At 40.2% G+C, this 21,381-nt stretch overlaps 1 non-coding gene across 1 annotated transcript; it reads left to right on the top strand.

Moving 5' to 3' along the window:
* Positions 1 to 7,114: 7,114 nt before the first annotated feature.
* On the top strand, positions 7,115 to 7,186 carry Trnaa-ugc (transfer RNA alanine (anticodon UGC)). The gene has a single exon. It is a non-coding gene; the product is annotated as a tRNA-Ala (tRNA).
* Positions 7,187 to 21,381: the final 14,195 nt, after the last annotated feature.

Raw genomic sequence — 21,381 nt, 5'->3', positions numbered from 1 at the left:
TATGATGGTCTTGTGAACTTAACCTAATATACTTTAGATATTTTAATTTTCCCTCTCAAGGAATACATTTAGTATGTGTAGAAAGATACTTCATGATATTTTCATATAAGGTTATATAACTTTTCATACATAAATATGAAGTTTGTTGTAGAAAGTTCTTTAAACCAAGCATTTACTCCACTATTTCAATTTAATCTGTTCCTTGAGTCTATTAATATGTGGCCCTTGGGAATATATCTCCCAAAACTCCATTGCTAATACAGCCATAAAAATACTTTGGATACTGACAGAATCCTTGGAGTGTGTACATATAAAATCACAAAATTTTGTTTATATTCTTTCTGGGATATGTTGTTCTACAATCCAGAATGTCTTTTGCATCATTTTTTAAATCAGTGTTTCCGTTGCTTTGCTGTACTTACAAGAGTTGCTAGAAATGACTGCTGCTTTAGGGGTTAAGTATTTTGTTAGTGGAGATATAACCAGAACTCTAAATAAAACTTTCTGACTGAGTGATAGGTAAATTTAGTTGCGCTATATTCAAAGTTAATTTATCATTGAACCATACCCTTTGTTTTACTGGAAAAGAAAAAGTGGTTTGCTTTTTATGGCTGGGTCACAGTTTGTATAGTAAAGAAATGTTGTAACCTTTATATCTCAATTTTAACATTTCTTTATTTGTATTATAGGAAATTGATGATGTTGGAAAAAACACATGTATCTTGGAGTAGAGGTTGTATGACAAAATATATTAAGCAGCACAAATACCTTCTGTAGAAGAAGTGTGTGTGGGAACAGGGACTCCAGTAAAAAAAGCTGGGTCTGCAGAAAGTGATTGACTGACTGGAAATTTAGTGCTTTGGAGACAAGGGACATTTTTTCTCTGTGTAGGTCATTAAGGGTTAAATTATGACCTCATGACATTCACAGTCAGATGCCAGCATATGTTAGAAGGACATGTGGTATACAACTTTCTACCCCTGCATTGCTTGCCTATTGTCATAATGTTGAGGCCTAAATGACTCCTGTGGGATCTGGAAGGGACTAATAAGTTAGTTAAATCACTTATAGCTGTGATGATATCTTTTCAGTGTTAAAATTCTATTGCTACTTCTTCAAAGGTGATCTGGTGTTTAGTACATTGCTTCTTTATTCTCCATATTGATTTATATCCCTATGGCTCAGAATACCCATGTTTTCTCACACTGTTACCCACTCATATTGCCATTCTATAGTTTGAAGCTCAGTTTGACCCAGTATTGGCCAGTGGAATTCATGGTGTCTTCATCTGATGCCTCTGGAGTATTTCCTGAGTCTGAACATTTCACTCTGTGTCTTTGAATAGTACATGGAAAGGCGGGGCTCCTGGAAATGTAATGGTAAATGGACAAGCTCACACTTCCACTTTGTGTATATATTCCCTGGCGTTGCTGGGTGTGTTCAGGGTTATCAACTAGGAAGAAGAAAGGGATCCTGTATTCCTGCTACTGAAGTAGTCTGGCCAGACAATCCACCATCATTCCATCCTCTGGGATTTAGCTGCTTTCTCCTCCTGGTTTCCTCTACTCCATGTTTATTTCCTGTGTGTTACCTTCCAGTGTGACAGAGAAAGGTTTGATCTCTGTATCCCAGAAGCATGAGCTCATTGAGAAGATTGCAGTGTTCTGTGGAGATTCCCTTCCCGGTCCGAATGTATGTATAGAATGTGTGTTTGCTCTGGGCAGGCTTTTTCTCTTCTACCATCCTATCCTAATTAACAGGTTATTCATATCCTGTTTCATGTTCATCAGCAGTCTTTTGAGGTTAAGTGTGATTCCATGTACAAAAACACTGTGCCAACTCAAAAAGAAGGAGGGACAAAGACTCTCTGGAGTAATTCTTTTACAGCAGGTGTCCATGAACTCAAGGGTAGTTGCTAAATTAGTGGTCCTCACATGTGGTGTGTGCTGCATGTCTAGCTCTTTCTGGTGTCATTCTTAATATTGTTCCTTCACAATCTTCCCGTGTAAAGTTGAGTTCTTAATACACCCCTTTATTCTCCACATGGGAAGTACTTCTAACTACTTGCCCAGGAAATCTTTGGGATCTTCATATTGAACACAAACACACACACACACACACACACACACACACACACACACACACACACAAACACACACTAGTTAAATTGTAATTGCCTTGGCTACCTCAAAGGCAATTTCTAAATGCACTCATAAATCTACCCTTGCTACTCCATGTCCAATCAAGGAAGTGGCCAGTGGCCACTTACCAGAAATTTCATATGGCTCTTTGGCCTTATCTACTGAACCTCCTATGTCCATCCATCATTCACCCCCATGTCCTTGTGATTCCTTTCTCCTCCCTCCTGATGCCTAGCATTTGCAACTCTGTGGTCCTGACCCATCTCTCTTTGCACAGTTATTGAACCCTGGCATCTTTATTGATCAACCAAAACCCCATTGGGAACAAAGACCTTTAAATTTTGGACACACATTTCCAAGTTGAATTAAGCATTAGAACCAGTCTCCAACAACCCATGTAATAGTAAAGTCTCCAATTCATATAATCTGTATGTTTAGAGAACAATATCACATCATACCACACCACCACATATAATCACACCAGACCATAGCACATCACCACACACCATAGCGCACCAGAATGCACCACAACACACCAGAGTGTATCACTGCAACACATTACAGCACACTGCATCACACTATAGCACACCCGTGCACACCACACTACACCACACAGCACTACAGTATATACATTCTTGCTCCAAACAACACACAGATTGATATAAAGAGCAAATAAAATTTGTACATTGTTAATGCATTTTCTTCAGTCTTTATGTTGTACTGTCTTCCAATATTTCTCTTTTCCCTCTGTAGACTTGTCTCTCTTTTAAGAACTTCCTTTTGTCCTGATGAAAACTATGTGTCATGTTAACAAACCAGTTTTTCTTTGTATTTTGTGTGTTAATTCCCTTAAAGTCCTAAAGAATAATTTATCTATACATAGAAATTCAAGGTGGACAGCTGGTTTATTTCAACATTTGCTGTGCCACATTCTCTGGACTATGTGACTTCTTGAAATAAAATGTGTGTGTGTGTGTGTGTGTGTGTGTGTGTGTGTGTGTGTGTGTGTGTTTCTTCTACCTGAAACAGGGTAGAACTTTTAACTTTTAAATTTACTCCAAAATTTTCAGCATATCTGTTTTTCTATTGTGTGTCCTTTCACACCTAAATGTACCTTCTGCTTTAATGTCACATATTTTATTGTCCTCTCTCTTTCTATCCTCCTCAAATCTTGTCTACTTCTGTTAGTGGTCCACTTTCTTGATTCATGACCTGCAAAAACACACACAGACATACACACAGACATACACACACACTCGTCCATACACACACTGAAGCCACACTCACAATGCACATATAGTTCTTCATTCAATAAACGAGAAAAAACATGCAGCATTTTACTTTACTGTGTGTGTTTTATCAGTGAGCATTTTGAAAGTTTAAGCCCTGCACTACATTTATTTCTGTATAAGATCATTATTCTTTAGATATTTTTCACTTTTTGTCTCATATGAAGTTAATGTTGCTGTGATAAAAACACAATGACCAAAAGCAAGTTGGGAAGGAAAGGTTTGTTTGGCTTACACTTCCACATCACTGTTCATCATCAAAGGAAGTAAGGGCAGGTTATCAAACACAGCAGGAACCTGGAGCCAGGAGCTGATGCAGAAGCCATAGAGGGATGCAGCTTACTGACTTACTCACATGTTCAGCCTGCTTTTATATGGAACCCAGGACCACCTTCCATCAATCACTTACTAAGAAAATGCTCTACAGGCCTGCCTACAGCATATTCTTATGGAGGCATATTCTCAGTTGTTTCTCTGTCCTCTCTGATGACCCTGCTTTGTGTAAAGATGACACAAAACCAACCATCATGCATGTGTGTGTGCTATTTCTTACTTTAGTGTGTATTCTTTTGTGGTTTGGTTTTCTTTTACATAGACTTCTAGCTGGCCTGGAATTCACTATGTAGTGCAGGATGACCTTGACCATCTTGTGATCTTCCAGTCTCTGCCTCCTGATTGTGGAAGTCATTATAGTCACACACCATGCAACTCTTCTTGGAGTTTGTTTTTCTAACACACTCACATTCAGTTTCACATTTAAATAGACACTTTTGTTACAGAGGGGACAATTTGGAGGTCTTTTATTCTTAAGAATAAGCTATCATTTTGCAAAGAAGAGCTCAACAATTAGACAGGCTGTAAGTTTTGGTAGCTTTCAGGAGAGAAGAGAGGGGTAGGAGAAATAGAGAAAGCCATCCCTTTGGAGTCAGGGTACAAGAGAGCAGGAAGTTTCATCAGTTGAGTCAGTAGTTTACTGTGCTGTAGGTAAATGATGGGCATGCCTAAGCCCTTCATATAAGAAAGAATTCCAGAGTGTCAGAACAGGCAGGCTCAGGATTCTCACTGGTGTCTGAAAAAGAAAAAGGAAGAAAAAACAGACACATTTGACTTAGAATTTTAAAGATTAAGGAGCAGGGAGGATGGCTTTTATAACTTGCAGATGATTCAACAAGTAAAAGTGCTTGTTTCAAAGGCATGCATGCTTCAAGATCTGAGTTCAGATCACACAAATCATGGAAAAAGCCAGATGTGGCCCTCACAATCTATAATCTCAGGATTCCAACAACAAGATGGGTGACAGGGGCATAAGAACTCACTAAAAGCTTGTGTACCACATACCCTGGTGTATGTGCTGTGTGCAGTATCCTAAAGCAGCAGAAAAAGAGAAACCCTGACTCTAAAGATTGAGGATAGAACTAAATCTAAACTAATATTGTCCTGTGACCTCCACACTTGCACTATGCCATTTACATGCCTGTACACACACACACACACACACACACACACACACACACACACATGGATATCATTGATAGAGGATGCACATGTATATATCTTCTGTACATAGTGACAGTATTGACTGTGTTCAGTTTCATGGAGCAAATGAGTGAGATGGACAAATGGATTCCCTCTGTGTGCTCTGTGTTTGCATGCATGTGCGTGTTGTCATACTAGCTTCTACAGCTTCATCATGTCTATTCTTTATAATCAACTTAGACCAGGATTGGGTTCCAATCTTGGCTTTATATTAGATATACCTAAGATACTAAGTTTTATATGCCATGAGAATATAATCCTGCCCATGCTCTTCCCCTCCCCACCATACAGTACATCAGACCTGACTTGCACTGATGTAGTTCTTATGATACCCACAAGGTGGCAGCACTATATTCTTACAATTTAATGAAAGGGGCTGATATTTTACAGAGTAGCAAATATCCCCAAGTTAATGTATTTCTAGTGTGTTGGGAAGCTTTGTGGGTATACTAGAGCAGTTCCATTCATGCATTACCACAAATCTTGTGCTCAACATTTCACTTCATCTCCACTCAGTGTAAAATGAGCAGTTCAAAATATATATACAGGGGCATTTTATGGAGAATATGGTATCCATAGTGGGATTGAATTCTGTGGCTCTCAGGTGTGTTTCCCACATATTCCAACCCCTCTCCAGAATACTACGGTATGGCTACTTAGATCCCTCCCTGTCAGACACCTTCACTCTCTGTCAATCATCAGCCTAGCACTATGTTCCTTGGTGACTTTAAGAGCATCCTGGTGTTTGTGGTCTGTTTTACTATAATTCTTTCATGCTGATCATTTTAACAGGCAAAGTTGGAAATATTTGTTCATGGTGGATTAGGTTTTATTTGTGTGTGTGTGTGTGTGTGTGTGTGTGTGTGTGTGTGTGTGTGTGTGCCTGTGCTTGTGTCTGTGCCTGTGTGCATGGATGTCCAAGGGAATTGGGAATATATGCCTTTGTTTATACAAATGAGTGTATGAGTGTGTGTGTTTGTGTGCCTGTGCATGTGTATGTGAGTGCCAGTTTGCATGCTCATTTCGGGGGTGTTATGTGCCTATGTGCATTTTTGTATACGAATGAGTGTATGAGTGTGTCTGTCTGTCTGTCTGTCTGTTGTCTGTCTGTCAGGCTGTATATGTGTGTGTGGTTCATGTGCACGTTTACATTCATGTGAAGGCCACAAAAGGACTTTGGGTGACTTACTCTATCATTTTCTGATTTATTCACTTGGGAAAAGTTCTGTCACTAGACTTGTAACTAGGCTGGAAGGCAGCAGGTCTCACCCGAAATCCATCTTCACAGCAGAGGGTTAGAGTTGTATGTGTCACTGTGGCCAGCATTTGTGCCTTTGAAAGTCCTGGGGGATGGGACAGTCCTAGAGTACAGGATTAATGTAGGAGACTTGTCAGGAAAGCATATCCTTATCATGAGCAAAATGATCCTTATGACAGGAACAGAAATCTTTCTCTTAGTTTTATGCTTTAAAACTTGCAGATAGGCAGGTAGAGACATTTAAGGAAAACTGATCTACATTTGTTACAGTCTTTGTAACCAGGATATTCTGTTTTTTTTAAATTGGGTATTATATTTACATTTCAGATTTTATCTCCTTACCCCACTTCCCCCCACCACCCAGAAGCCTCCTATCCCATCCTTCCTCCTCATGCTTCTATGAGGCTGTGCCTCCACCTACCCCCTCCCCACACCCACCTCCTTACACTCACATCCCCCCCACTCGGTGTTCAGCCTTCATGGGACCAAAAATCTCCTCTCCCACTTATGCCTGACAAGGCCATCCTCCCCTACATATACAGCTGGAGTCATGGGTCCCTCCCTAGTGTACCCAGGCTGGTGGTTTAGACCCTGGTGTGATGTTACTAACCCTGCAGAAAGACATTGTAATTACTTTGTCATGATAGTCCAGTTATTGTAGGAGTGCCATGTTTGAAAGAAGATAAAATTTGTTTCTATTCATATAATTTTTTTTCATTGAATAAAGATTGTTTTTTCCTATAAGCAATAAGGTAAAAATCCCATAAAAGTAGTAAACAAGAATTCATAAATGATCCTGAAAGAAATGATTCAGATCCCTTGAGGCTGTAGGAAGGCAGCTTCCGGAATTGTGGCTTGATATAGGCTTTGATGAGGGTTTGGGTAGACATGGGGATGTAGCTCAGTGGTAGAGCACATGCTTTGCATGCATGGGGTCCTGGGTTTGATTCCCGGTGTCTTCACACTTTTACATTTTTCTTGTCATGGACTTTTTTTTTTTTACATAGGGTGTCACAGCCTGGAAACATTTCCATGGAGACGTCAATAAACCGGTGACTATGATAAAAGAGCTCATCTATGTCCATGACAACAGCGTTCCTCTAGAACCCTGATGACATTTCCACGGAGCCTTCCATAGTCTGGGGAGTACAGCATGCTCAAACCTCCAGGAATAGGTTTTGGTCACAGCTTGACCAAAGCTCTGCTTTCATGCTGGTGGCAGTTGCCTAGAGGATGTGCTTTCTCAGAGTGGTGATAGATAACAAGGGTGAATGAGTTCTGCTTTAAGAAAAAGAAAGGGAGGGGTGGATGGAGCATTCCTAGGTACTGAGCAGAGAGAGAAGGAGCATTATGGTTGTCATAGTACCTGGGGTCTTTTGGAGACCTTCAATGGAGACCTAGTTGATGCACCAAGAGAAGCATTCTCTCTTACCAAGATTGTGGGTTCCCAGAGATGAACACTTCAGTCTCCCTGAGGGTGGGAAGACAGATGCAGGGATCCCAGACCAGAGTTGGCTCACTTCTACCTTGGGATTTGTGGCTAGTGAGTCCCCTCCAGAAAGAGAGAGACATAGGGCAGTCTGCCTCTCAGAGGGTGCTGTTCTGTACCATGATGCACAGGTGCCATTTCCGGGAGGGGAAGTGAGGAGGGGGAGATAGGAGAGAACAGAGTGTGTACACTGTGCTCCCAGTATTCCCCTAGTGAAACCGGTATGAGAGGTGGGACATTAGGTGGAAAATTCTAAACAATAGTCTATGATGGTCCTGTATAGATGTCTCAGATGATTATTTACATATGCAGTTGGCTAGAATACTTTCTTTTCCTTTCTTTACTAATTTTTGGTGGTGTTGGGTTTTGTTCCTTTGTTTTTTGTTTTTTTTAAACTTCCAGGTTTGCTTTGTTTTGAGACAGTATCATGGTGTCCTAGCCTGGCTTAGAACTCTAAATGATCCTCCTACCTCAGCTTCGTGGTGATGGGGTTATAATTGTGGAAAACCTATGTGCTTTGGATTAACCAAATTTTAAGAAATTTTAAGTTGTCAGTTATTGTGGTACCCACTCTACCAAGTAACTCTGGTTCTCCTCAGAAGCCCCAGCCATGCTGCTGTCTCCATACCTGACTTGTTAGTGTTGCTAACAAATCCCTTATAAAATGAGCAATCTTACTCAATGCCCCAGTTCACACAACAGCCCATGTGCAACTTTTCACATTTTTCAATTTCTGTTTACTGCTTGACTTTTGGAAGCTTTTTGGCAAGTTCCAGAAAAGTTGCTACTGGATATGAACTGTTCAAACTTTTCCCCTAGTCATGGACTGAAAGCTTCTCATTTTGTAACCAATGGAAACTTTTATATTTTATAGATTTCACCTTCTCCAGTTCTCCAATTTTGGTTTTTCCTTGCTGTTTTGTCTGTGAAATATTCATGTAGCACCACGTGATAGAGACTGTTTTTTTTTCTGTGTTGTGATATATACTTTATTTGATAACTGTGTACTTCCAAATTTATATTTTAATATTTATTATATTTTATGGGAGTGTTGTATCTTCATGTACACCACCATGCCAGAGGCAACAGATTCCCCTATAGATGGTTGTGAGTCACCATGTGGTTGCTGGCATTTTAATTCAGGACCCGTGGAAGAGCAGGCAGTAATCTTAAACACTGTGCCAACTCTCCATGACCAGTATTTATATTTCTGGGTTCGCATATGTGCTTAACTCAGCACTGTTCTCAGACAGACAATCCTTTCTGCATCAAATTGAAATTGCATTCTTATCAAATATCAGTTGTCCAGGATGTCAGGCATAGAACACATGCCCAAAATCCCAGCACCTGGTGGGGTTGTAGCAAAATTATATTCAGGTCTTCTCAACCCAGTCTACACACAAGCTTGATTTGAGCATGGGATTCACTAAGAAATGTTCACTCAAAATAGGCAGTTGTCTATAAAAGTGTGAGTGTAACTATGACTGTTGATTTCAGTCTTTCTGGACTTATCCACCTTGTTCCAATAGCATTCAGGCTTAGTAATCTTACTCCCATATGGAGGTCTCTTTTCAGGCACTGTTCTTCTCTGTCTTTGTTCTGTTTCTTAGCTTCATTCTTCTATACATATATCTGTGAGGTTTGGAATTAGTAAACCCAATTAAAATAAATAGTATTATTCATATTATTGTTGCATTGAACATGTAGAACATTTTTTAAGCAATAGAGATCTTACCAATAATGAATTGTCAGACTGATGAGCATATATTGTGGGGAAGAAATCTCACAGGCGGGGGGGGGGGAGGGAGTCTGGTGGCGGCAGGGTCCCAGGGTGGTCAGGCATCAGGGTCCGGGACGGTCTTCCCACATCGCCAGCAGAGGATCCCAAATTCACACAGCTGTCGGTGGGCGGGCCAGCGGCTGCATCGCAAGGTTCTAGGGTTCTAAAAGCTGGGAATCAGGCAGAGAGACCATGTGACAAGTGGAGTCCGGTTTTTCAAAGCTTTATTGTTCATGACATGGTTAATGGATGTAAGTGGTACACGTTTCCTTCCCTCCCCCCAAAGGCCAGGGGAGTCTCATTTTATAGGGAAGGAAAAAGGGGAGGGAATAACTTAATTAGCTACGCCCCTGGCCTTTTGATAATTCATTAATATTTAAATCTCTGGAGGTAGATACTTGTTAATCACGCCCTCTACCTGTGTCCTACTTGACTGAAGGTAACAGGTTAAATAGAGTTACCTAGTCCAAGGCCCAACATCCCACCCTCTTTTCTTTCATAAAAAGAGGGGTGGCACATCACACCACAACATCATATTTTACCACACCACACTATAGCACATCACCACATACCATAGCACACAAGAATGCACCACAACACACAACACACCAGAGAATACCACCGCAAAACACTACAGCACACCACATCACACTATAGTGCACCTCAGCACACCACAGTATACCACTCTACACTACAACATATACATTCTTGCTCCAACCAACACACAGATTGATATAAAGAGGAAATAATATTTGTACATTGTTTATGCATTTTCTTCACTCTTTATGTTGTACTGTCTTCCAAGTGTTTCTCTTTTCCCTCTATAGACTTGTCTCTCTTTTAAGAACTTTCTTTTGTCCTGATTAAAAGTATGTGTCATGTTAACAAACCAGTTTTACTTTGTATTTTGTGTGTTAATTCCCTTAAAGTCCTAAAGAATAATTTATGTACACATAGAAATTCAAGTTGGACAGCTGGTTTATAGCTACATTTGCTGTGGCACATTCTCTGGACTATGTGACTTCTTCAAATAAAGTCTGTGTGTGTGTGTGTGTGTGTGTGTGTGTGTGTGTGTGTGTGTGTGTGATTTCTAACAGAAACAGGGTACAACTTTTAATGGTTTCAACATGATTTCCTTTAATTCTTTTTTCTGGTGTCTAGATTGACTCCAAAAACTTTGGCATATCTGTTTTTCTATTGTGTGTCTTTTCACACCTAAATGTACCTTTTGCTTTAATGTCACACATTTTATTGTCCTCTCTCTTTCTATCCCCCTCAAATCTTGTCTACCTCTGGTACTGGTCCACTTTCTTCATTCTTGACCTGCAAAAACACACATACACCGATACACACGCACACACACATACACACAGTCATCAACACACACACTAAAGCCACACTCACAAGGCACATATAGTTCTTGATTTAATAAATGAGAAACAAGCATGGAGCATTTTACTTTACTGAGTGTGTTTTATCATTGAGCATTTTTAAAGTTTAAGCCCTTAGCTACATTTATTTTTGTATAAGATCACTATTCTTTCGATTCACTTTTTGTCTCATATGAAGTTAATGTTGCTGTGAGAAAAATACAATGGCCAAAAGCAAGTTAGGAATAAAAGGTTTGTTTGGCTTACACTTCCTATCATCACTGTTCACCAACAAAGGAAGTGAGGGCAGATTATCAAATACAGCAGGAACCTGGAGACAGGAGCTGATGCAGAAGCCATAGAGGGATGCAGCTTACTGACTTACTCACATGACTTGTTCAGCCTGCTTTTATATGGAACCCAGGACCACCTTCCATCAATCACTTACTAAGAAAATGCTCTACAGGCCTGCCTACAGCATATTCTTATGGAAGAATATTCTCAGTTGTGACTCTGTCCTCTCTGATGACCCTGCTTTGTGCAAAGATGACACAAAACCAACCATCATGCATGTGTATGTGCTATTTCTGAATTTAGTGTGTATTCTTCTGTGGTTTGGTTTTCTTTTACATAGACTTCTAGCTGGCCTGGAATTCACTATGTAGTGCAGGATGACCCTGACCATCTTGTGATCTTCCAGTCTCTGCCTCTTGATTGTGTAAGTCATTATAGTCACACACTATGCAACTTTTCTTGGAGTTTGATTTTCTAACACACTCACTTTCAGTTTCACATTTAAATAGACACTTTTGTTACAGAGGGGACAATTTGGAGGTCTTTTATTCTTAAGAATAAGCTATCATTTTGCAAAGAAGAGCTCAACAATTAGACATGATGTAAGTTTTGGTAGCTGTCAGGAGACAAGAGGGGGATAGGAGAAATAGAGAAAGCCATCCCTTTGGAGTCAGGGTACAAGAGACCAGGAAGATTCATCAGTTGAGTCAGTAGTTAATTGTGCTAGACGTAAATGATGGGCATGCCTAAGCCCTTCATATAAGAAAGAATTCCAGAGTGTCAGAACAGGCAGGCTCAGGATTCTCACTGGTGTCTGAAAAAAAAGAAAAGGGAAGAAAAAACAGACACTTTTGACTTAGAATTTTAAAGAAGATTAAGGAGCAGAGAAGATGGCTTTTATAACTTGCAGATGACTCAACAAGTAAAAGTGCTTGTTTCAAAGGCATGCTTCAAGATCTGAGTTCAGATCACACAAATCATGGAAAAAGCCAGATGTGGCCTCACAATCTATAATCTCAGGATTCCAACAACAAGATGGGTGACAGAGGCATAAGAACTCACTAAAAGCTTTCTTGCCACAAAGCCTGGAGTATATGCTATGTGTAGTATACTACAGCAGCAGAAAAAGAGAATCCCTGACTCTAAAGATTGAGGATAAAACTAAATCTAAACCTAAATTGTCCTGTGATCTCCACACTTGTACCATGCCATTTGCATGCCTATACACACACACACACAGACACACACACACACACACACACACACACAGAGAGAGAGAGAGAGAGAGAGAGAGAGAGAGAGAGAGAGAGAGAGAGAGAGATCATTGAGTTTTAGAGACTATGATTTGTGCTTCCCACAATTATAGTTAACTCTGTCATTCTGGATTTCTGATGGGGTTGAGAACATATAGCTATTGACCTTAAGAGAAAAGATTTGAGTGGATGGCCGTCAGCTGACATTCATCCTAAAGCCAGGTTCAGAACTAAATGTTCTAGTTAGAATAGATGACAGAGGAGCTGGTTAGTCAACAAAAGGATGGACTGGGTATTAGGACTATCCTGTACCTCACTGGTACAAATTGGCATAATTATGCTCTAATTGTATTTTGAGAGAAAAGTTTCATTTTAACAGGAAGAGTGATGTGTAGGAGGAGCTAGGGTAGGAGGAGTACAGAGACGAAGAAAAGGAGTAAGAAGAGGAGAAGAAGAAGGAGAGAAGAAGCTAGGTGATGAAAGAGAAAAAGAGGGGGAAGACAGGGAGGCAGATATTCATGTATCTCCACCAGTCAAAGATAGTTGTTATATCTAGGTCGGTCAGTGGGTTACACCTCTGATTGAACAATTCCACACTTATAAAGCCTATGATTAACAGTTTTTTTTCAAAAAAGTATAAATGCAAAAAGGGAAAGGGGGCATGGCATATGGGTTTCCTAATGGGGGTGGGGGTAATGGGGATAGGGGATGCCATCTGAAGTGTAAATAAAATATCTAATAAAAAAATTTAAAAAAGATGTGATGTTGTGGTGTGATGTGATGTTGTTCTCTAAAGATACAGGTTATATGAATTGGAGATTTGGCTATTACATTGGTTGTTCATGATTGGTTCTAATGCTTGATTCAACTAAAAAATGTGTGTCCAAAATTTAAAGGTCTTTGTTCCCAATGGAATTTTGATTGTTCAATAAAGATGCCAGGGGCCAATAACTGTGCAAAGAGAGATGGGTCAGGACCACAGAGTTGCAAATGCTAGGAATCAGGAGGGAGGAGAAAGGAATCACCAGGACATGGGGGAGAAAGACAGATGGACATAGGATGTTCATTAGATAAGGCCAAAGAGCCATCTGAAATTTCTGGTAAGTGGCCACTGGCCACTTCCTTGATAGGACACGGGTTAGCAAGAGTAGATTTAGGAGTGCCTTTAGAATTTGCCTTAGAGGTAGCCAAGGAATTTATAGTTTAAAGGTGTGTGTGTGTGTGTGTGTTTGTGTGTGTGTGTGTTCCATATGAAGACCCAAAGATTTCCTGAGCGAGTGATTGGAAGTGCTTCCCATGTGGAGAACAAAGGGGTGTATTAGGAACTCAACAGTACATGGGAAGATTGTGACTGAACGATATTAAGAATGACACCAGAGAGAGCTGGATATGCAGCACACACCACATGGGAGTACCACTAATCTAGTACCCACCCTTGAGTTCTTGAACACTTGCTGTAAAAGAATTACTCCAGAGAGTCTTTGTCCCTCCTTCTTTTTGAGTTGGCACACTGTTTTTGCACATGGAATCACAATTAACCTCAAAAGACTGCTGATGATCATGAGACAGGATATGGATAACCTGTTAAGTAGGTAAGGATGGTGGAAGAGAAAAAAAAAAAACCTGCCCAGAGCAAACACACATTCTATACATCCATTCAGGTCAGGAATCTCCACAGCACACTGCATTCTTCACAATAAGCTCATGCCTCTGGGATACAGAGATCAAACCTTTCTCTGTCACACTGGAAGGTAAGACACAGGAAATAAACATGGAGTAGAGGAAACCAGGAGGAGAAAGCAGCTAAGTCCCAGAGGATCAAATGATGGTGGCTTGTCTGGCCAAACTTCTTCAGTAGAATGAATACACACACGATCACTTTTTTTTCCTAGTTGATAACCCTGAACACACCCAGCAATGCCAGGGAATATATACACAAAGTGGAAGCATGACCTTGTCCATTTACCATTACATTTCCAGGTGCCCCGCCTTTCCATGTACTATACAAAGGCACAGAGTGAAATGTTCAGACTCAGGAAATACTCCAGAGGCATCAGATAAACACAACAAATTCCAATGGCCAATACTGGGTCAAACTGAGCTTCAAAATGTAGAATGGCAATATGAGTGGGTAACAGTGTGAGAAAGATGGGTATTCTGAGCCATACTGATATATACTCAGTGAAAAAAAAAATGTCCTTTGTCTCAAAAGCACTAAAGTTCCAGTCAGTCAATCACTCTCTGCAGACCCAGCTTTTTACTTGGAATCCCTGTTTCCACACACACTTCTACAGAAATTACTTGTGCTGCTGAATATATTTTGTCATACAACCTCTGCTCCAAGATACATGTGTTTTTTTTCAAAATCATCAATTTCCTATAATACAAATAAGGAAACCTTAAAATTGAGATATAAAAATTACAACATTTATTTGCTAGACAAACTGTGACCCAGCAGTAAAAAGCAAACCGTTTTTTTTTTTTTTTCTTTTCCAGTAAAACAAATGGGACGGTTCAATGATAAATTAACTTGGAATATAGCCCAACTAAATTTACCTATCACTCAGTCAGAAAGTTCTATTTTGAGTTCTGGTTATATCTTCACTAACAAAAATACTTAACCCCTAAAGCAACAGTCATTTCTAGCAACTCTTGTAAGTACAGCAAAGCAAGGGAAACACTGGTTTAAAAAATGAAGTAGAAGACATTCTAGTTTATAGAATAATATATCCCACAAAGAATATAAATAAAATTTTGTGATTTTATATGGACACACTCCAAGTATTATGTCAGTATACAAAGTATTTTATTGCTGTATTAGCAATGGGATTTTTTGGGATATATTCCCAAGGGCCACATATAAATAGAGTCAAGGAACAGATTAAATTGAAATCCTAGAATAAATGCTTGGTTTTATAAACTTCCTACAACGAACCTCATATTTATGTATAAAAAGTTATAGAATCTTATATGTTAATATCATGAAGTATTTTTCTACACACACTAAATGTATTCCTTGAGAGGGAAAATTAAAAAATCTAAAGTATATTAGGTTAAGATTACAAGACCATCATAGATCTTTTGATCATGCATCCATTTAGAGAATTAAATGTGTATACAAAATGTATTTTTCATTATACATCATAAAGAAATGAGTTGGTGACAACTATTCTTTGCATCATATTGTCAACTTACATTAACCATGAGTATGTTCTTGGTATGCGTGTAAAAGAAACACCTTCATTCTGTTCTCATTCAATCATCCACAGATATACTTAGAAGAAGGTGCAGAAGTGTGAAAAATGTTACATGTATCTTTTCTTTCAAACATTCCACACATGGAATAGTAGCCTGAGATTGAAGAGTACTTAACTGGGCTTTAGTTATCTATACAGACCACTTGAATTAAGTCCCCAAATTAGCACATCAAATAACAAAACCAGGCATAAAGCAGGTTGAAAGGGTACGTGTGAGACAATGTGGGCATTATTGATGGCCTCATAAACAGACACTGAATGCCCTCAAGACTAGCCAGGGATGTATGACCAGGGATCAGTGGGTCAGAGGTGAGTAGTCTGAATGTTGTCCAGAGGTATGGGAAAGAAATGAAACCCCAAAAGCCATGGAGAAAATACAAGATCCCTAGGATCAGATCCCTAGGATCAGAGGTGAAATACTTGAGGGATTCTTGGGAAGAGAGTGGAAATCTATGATCTTTTTATAGAGGTAAACTAGCATGTTTGGTTGGGTAGAGTTTGAAATTCCAATACTCTTCCTCAGAGACATCTGTTCATTATAGTGAATGTGGTGCTAGGTCATGCAGCAGTCTGAGCATTTATCAAAAACCTGGGTGACAGTCCCACACTGGTTCTCCTTCTTAAGCATATGTTCAGCTGCTAGGTCTAGGTATGAAATGTGGGGAACACATCATTTTGGTTTCTGCCTTGAGGCAGTGAGCTTCTGTTCTGGGCTGCACTTGCTAAGCTTGGGCTCTGCAACTTACAGTCTGGGAGGTCTGGAGGTCCCTTTGGGTGGATGGAAATACTATAGGTCTTAAAGATAGGGTGGGGAATGTCTGAGGACCCTGCACCAGAGGAGGACAATGTGGTGTCCTCCTTGGTTAGAAAGGCATATTTGAAGATGGCCTGGGAAAAATGAAATCTGAGACCCACTGGAAAATCAGAGGCAGGAGTTTGGAAGGATCTGAGGCCCAATTATGTACTTAGTGAGTACACTCCTACAGGAGAATACTTTGAAGTTCTGAGAATCCTTTGGGTACTGGTGGACTATAATTCTCTATTAGAACAGGCAGCATGGGATGCTTTCGTGAGAAGAGGAATATTTCAGGTATAATTAGGGAGAGGAAATCGTCTAGAAGCCAAGTCAGTAAAAGAGGGCACTCAGAGTACTTTGGGTAATGGGAGACATATCCAATCTTCCTGTGTGCAGAGGAGGAATTGTTTCTGCCCCTCTGGGGACATGTGATAGATCCAAGATGCTCAAAATTAGAAAGATGAGATTGGAGCCCTCCAAGATTATTTGGAAGAGGCTCAGCCTCTCTTATTCTTTATGTCTGGAGTACTACTGAGCAGAAGTTGAAGGTTGATTGATACCTTGAGAATTATAGAACGCTCCTTTATTAGCTCCAAACCTGAAATCACAATCTAGAATACATATCATGTGAATGTCCTTGCTAGGCATGACAGATGTCTTAGAAGTCTTTTAAGAGGCTGCAATGCAGTAGCATCAGGTTCAGTGTCTTCCTCAAATATATGTCCATCTATGCATTCCTCTGCATGGAGGACAGACTATCTGTGTCTGTGAGACCAAAACAAAGAAAGTAGTCTGATTTTCCCTTGCCTTGATTCCCTTCTCTTTGGGACCTCAGTTCACAGTGCTCTGAGATCTCTTAGGTCAGAAAAATGCTTTCCAGACCACTGAAATTAGAAGTTGTTTGTAAAAGATGCACTGGGAAGATGGTGATTCTGGTGGGTTTCCTCAATCACACAGGCCAGGTCTGGAGCACTCCCTCTTATGAATGTATAAATATTCCTGTGTAGAATGGTGGAGGAGCTTGGGCAGCTTTGCATGGAAGTAGCACTGTTGTGCCCTTCCTCTACAAGGTAATGTGCCAGACTTCATGGGAATAAGAGTGTCACAGCACCCTGGTCATAAGTGGGATTTCTGAGAAACTCTGTGAAAAGTGAAATTCTATACTCATTTGTCACAGTGGTATAATCTCTGGCTATTTTCAATAAAATAATAATGGCCATTTCTCATTGGAGAACATGTAAGTACCTTGTGGAGCAGAGTAAATTTCAGGATTGCTAGATTACTTTCCAAATATCTTTCAGTATTTAGAGTGTCCCTATATTTTCTGTGCTGTATCAAAGTCCAGGCTGCAGTTGTTTCATTATTCCAACAGGATGAATGGTTATCTTTAGGCTATGAATCTTTTGGTCAGAGGAAATAAGTCCAAGGCCTCTTTATTCAGTGGAGGAATGTCTCAGAATATATGTAGTAGGAATAAGTTCAGAAGATATCCTAGACAGTTGGGATATAGCAGGCACACCATGTCAGTAGAACAAGATCAATTGACACCTTTCAAGAGAGGGTCGGCAGGAGTCCACATTGGGATAAAGGATTTCCGGAAATGTGGGCATTAGGAGAAAGTGTTGTTGCCCCCTAGACAGAAGGATAAGAGGAAATCTTTATGAGTAGACATGGAATGTCTGAGGCTCCTCATTATAGGCAGAGATAAAGGCATCAAAGACCCACTATGAAAGGATGACATTTACAGACCTCTTGGACAGAGTATATGCATTTGAGGACTACTGGGACAAAAGTAGTTATTCTGATGTCCCTTCCAGATGAGAGGTGTTAGATGTGAGATACAGTTAAGTAGAATTTGTGTGCCCTCTGTCATCAGAAATGAATTTGAAATCCTTCTTGATCACAGAGTGTAATTATTGAGGACCTTTTTGCCTCGAAGTGGAGTTTGAGGCTTTGTGCAGGGAGAGATTATCTCATGCCCTGTCCATCTTGTAAGATAGATATTGGACCCTCTTATATACAGAGGGTGCATTTGATTTATAATGAACAGAAGTTGGTTATCTAAATCAATGATGTTCAGAAGTAGAAGATTAAAGCACACTTAGAGTCTGCTTAAAGTCCCAAAGCTCTTTAAGGATAAAAAAAATGTCCTAGCCTACCTTGAGCAGGGGAAGTAGCACTGCTTCACAGTTTAGATTTGCATCCTCAGTTACACAGTGATAGGAAGCAATCTAAGCATTATTCATGAGTCATGATTGTTAGTCTCTAAGACCTCCTGAAATTTGTCATCAGCTACATGGGTAAGTGCATGAAGGATGGTATGAAAAACAGAAGACTGCAGTGTCAGGCTCTGTTAACACAGGGCAGAATTAAATGTTGCCCCTGTGGTCACACAGGTATTTTCTTAGAGTCCATGGTTAAAGGGAAACGATCTAAAGTTCGTCATCATTGGGTTATGTTTGAGGCCCATATATAGGTGGGGCATAATTTGAGGACCCTTTGATCTCGGTCCCTTTGGGCAAAATGAAAATTCTGAGATCCCAGTAGTTTACTCCAGTCATTTTTATTATTGACCTTGGACAGAAGGGAAAGTTTTAGGGTAGTATTTGTAAGAGCAGAAAGGCCTGAAGGCCACCTATTCCAAGTTAAGTGCTGATGACCCTTCATCCAAAAGAGATGGTATGAGATGCCAGGAAAATAGATGCAGTTTCAGTAGCCTGTATTCATAACTGGAACACCTGGAGTCATCCAGAATTGCTTTGCTTAGAAATAAAGTGCCTGGCCATGTTTAACCAAATAGCAAGCTCTAATCCTCTCACTGTGCAGAAGGGAGAAATCTAGCTTACCTTGGGTAGTGGGAGAACATTATGGTACTGCATCATTTGCATCAAAAGTGTCTTCCAAGCTTTCATTATCTGTATATTGTACATCCTGTTGGGAAGAGTACAAGAAACAATCAGCAAGCTCTTTCTTCAGGATGAGAAGTGGTCTGAAATCTGATGCTCACTGGAAGTGGTATTGGTCTGTGTATATCCCTAAATGAGAGACAGGAAGATTGCATTTCTGACAACTATCTATAGACTGCATATTTGTTAGTTTTTGCTTTTCATTTCCTGCCCTCTTTCCAACACCCAGAAACTTGTGGGGTCCCACTCTGAGGTTGCAATTGTGTTTGCCTGGCAATTTGGTCAGAGAGATTGGCACTAACATAAGACAAGTTAAAAGTCAAGTGTAAAGTGCCCTTGGAATGAAGCTATGAACTAGGGTATCCCATAGCTAGAGGCTACATCTGAAGTTCCTATTACTACAGATGGAATGCATGAGACCCACTGGGCCACAGGAGAGAAACCTGTGGTCTCTGTCATCATTGTTTCATGAGACATACACCCTTGGCCAGGAACTGGATGTCTATAGTCCTTGTGGTTGAAAGAGGAAATCATAGCCTCCTTTTACACTAAACTGAACTGCATGTGAGTGGATTTGATTCTGGCTTCTACAGAAGGGATGGCATAAGGCTTACTTGACCTTGGGCCTCTTTAGCCAGAAGACATATGACTTAGGCCTGCTTTCAAAGAAACAGAAAGTTTGAGGGTGTTTCCTCTAAGTGAGTACTTTAGACCACCTTGAACAAATGAGGAAGGTCTTCAGTAGATTTAGTCTTAGGAGGGAGGTCTGACATTCTCTTCAGCAAAGTAAAAGGACTGAGGTATCTTGGGAAGAGAGAAAGTGCTCAGCCCTATATGAGAAAGAGAAAACTTTGAGACCTGGTTGTGCAAAGGTATGGATGGGTTAGAAAGCCCTAGGAGAAGGGGTAAGTACCATCCAGCATCCTGTTAGACATGAATGCCCCTATTACCTTATTCAGTAAAGGAAGGTCCCAGCTCTGCGCTTCAGCTTCTAACTGTTCTTTAGTTGGTAGAGTTTTCATATCTTGTGTTTGCTCTGGGAGAGTTCAGGCAACAAGACAAGCCTTTTTCAAACAGCCTGGATGCCTGTCCCTGGCTAGGTTGCCTCCTTCATTTACTCTTCACATGTCCACGTATGGACAGCAGCAATGAGATTGGGCTATGGAGCATAACATAGGATCCAGTCAATAATTTTCCCCATAGACCTGGGACCTCAAACCAGAGTGAAAAAATATATTTCGTTAGCCACCATGGTAAACGGTGAAAAGCTTGAATCTCTCTTATTATAGTGTATATATTGGAGGTAGTTCAAAGACACATGAGAATGCTTGAAGATACAAGGCACGGTACACTATTATTCAAAAGAGCATATCTAATGTCACTTTTGATCAAAAGGAATGTGGGAGCTTCCTTTGGTCAAAGACAGTGGCTCACATCCCCCCTTGCAGAAGTGGACAAGATCTAAGGCCACATTGTTGGTGAAGGGAAGCACAGAGGCCACTTTCTCTCAGGCAAAAACAACAACAACAACAACAACAAATAAGGAGTGTGTGAATTAACTGTGCAACAGAGGATTTCTGAGAACCTCTTCTCAGAATGAAAAGTTCTAAGACCACCTTCAGCAAATGAGCAATCCTGAATGTCTTGTTTCATAAGGTAGAGGTCCCCAGTCATATTTTGTAGAACAGAAATATCCAGTACACCCATGGTCAGCAGGGGAAGGTTCTAGACTACACTGGGCACTGTGGGAATTTTCTGACTGCCTCACCCCAGATGCATAACCTATGTGAAATCTTTGATAGTCTGGGCAATGATAACCACAATCTTCCAACAAGCATTGACGTTTCTCAAAGGCTGTGTTCAAACTGCACATGTCTGCAAATACATGATAGGCATCAAGCATTTTTAATTTAAAATATTTTGTTGGATATTTTATATACTATACAGATTTCATCCCCTCTCCCCATTTCCCCTCCCTAACACCCCCTAGCCCTTTCCCCCTCCTTCTTCTT

Source organism: Arvicanthis niloticus (genome assembly GCF_011762505.2).
Source record: "Arvicanthis niloticus isolate mArvNil1 chromosome Y unlocalized genomic scaffold, mArvNil1.pat.X SUPER_Y_unloc_1, whole genome shotgun sequence".
Lineage (NCBI taxonomy): Eukaryota > Metazoa > Chordata > Mammalia > Rodentia > Muridae > Arvicanthis > Arvicanthis niloticus.
This window is presented reverse-complemented; position numbering and strand designations above follow the sequence as displayed.